General features: G+C 65.4%; 1 pseudogene; it reads left to right on the forward strand.

The window, feature by feature from the left end:
• Window positions 1-258: 258 nt before the first annotated feature.
• On the forward strand, window positions 259-990 carry LOC124681083 (annotated as a pseudogene).
• Window positions 991-1,360: the final 370 nt, after the last annotated feature.

The following is a 1,360-nucleotide window of genomic DNA, read 5'->3' on the forward strand; positions in this document are numbered from 1 at the left end:
AGCCGTGTTCGTGCTCAGCGGCGTCAAGGCGTCGTGTTCCACGTCGTGCCCGGGGAGTGCGACGACGGCGGCGGCACCGCCATGGCGCTCAAGGCGGTGTCACGGGAGGAGGCGCGGCACAAGAAGCTCGGGAGCGGCGGAGGGGACGGGCACCGGCGGATCTGGTTCGAGTGTGACGTGCTCCCCGTCCTCGCCACCGACGCTGTCGTCGGCTTTGCCATTGACCGATGCGGCGGCGACCTCAGCTCCCTCTGAACCATGCACCGCTCCCAAACCTACGTCCATCCCTACCACCCTGTCTCTGACCCGCAAGAGGTCCCCCCGCCATGTGCTTCCGGTTCCGCTCGGCCGGCCACCAGCGGCAGCGCCAAAACCAACCCCACCGCGCCGACGGACTCGCCGTCGCCGCCGTCCACCCCACGGACGGCCTCCACGTCCTCCTCGACCTCCTCCACGACCGCCACCTCGCGCACCCCCGCAAAATCCAACTCCTTCGTGGGTACGGAGGACTACATGGCGCCGGAGATCATCGAGGGCAGTGGCCACGACTTCATCGTCGACTGGTGGGGCCTGGGCGTGGTCCACTACGGGATGCTCTACGGCCGCACGCCCTTCCGGGGCCAGAACCGCAAGGAGACCTTCTACCGCGTGCTCACCAAGCAGCTGGAGCTGGTCGGCGAGAAGACGGACCGCGCGACCTCATTGCGCGGCTCCTGGAGAAGGACCCGGCGAAGCGCATCGGCGCGCGTGGCATCAAGGCCCACCCCTTCTTCCGCGGCGTTGACTGGCTCCTCCGCGTCGCGCGTCTGCCATACATCCCCGACCCGTCGTTCCAGGGCGAGGAGGACGGCGAGGTGCTCGACGTCGAGAAGGTTGTGGTTCGCGGCCAAGGAGGACGAGGTTGCGGCGGCGGCGGAGGACGATAATAAGGCTTCCCCCGACGCGGGTGGCACAGGCGGAGACGGTGAACGGAGGGTGGCGATGCGCTGAGCTTCAGCGACCCCATGTCCATGGTCAACAGCCAGGCAACGGGATAGTGCCGATTTCCATCTCCTGTTACTTGGGCTTTGGGCTGCTGCCGTGTATTTTCTGCTGTTGGGCTAGCTGCTGTGTGATGGTGAATGGACCAAGGAGATTCACTACGTCCCTCTGCAGTTTATCTGCTCTACGTTAGAGAATCTCGTTCCCGCGTTTGACTCCATCTGCGGGGCCGCTGCTGGTCATGCCCTGACGTTGGCCGGCGGTGGCCGCGAAACCTATTCGCCGCTCATAGCGGGCGCTATGTGGGGGTACCACTATAAAAAGGGAAACCTTTCCAAAGGTCACCTGGGCAACCACGCGATGACGCGTGGCACGTTGG

Source organism: Lolium rigidum, unplaced genomic scaffold, assembly GCF_022539505.1.
Source record: "Lolium rigidum isolate FL_2022 unplaced genomic scaffold, APGP_CSIRO_Lrig_0.1 contig_33590_1, whole genome shotgun sequence".
In the NCBI taxonomy this organism is placed as follows: Eukaryota; Viridiplantae; Streptophyta; class Magnoliopsida; order Poales; family Poaceae; genus Lolium; species Lolium rigidum.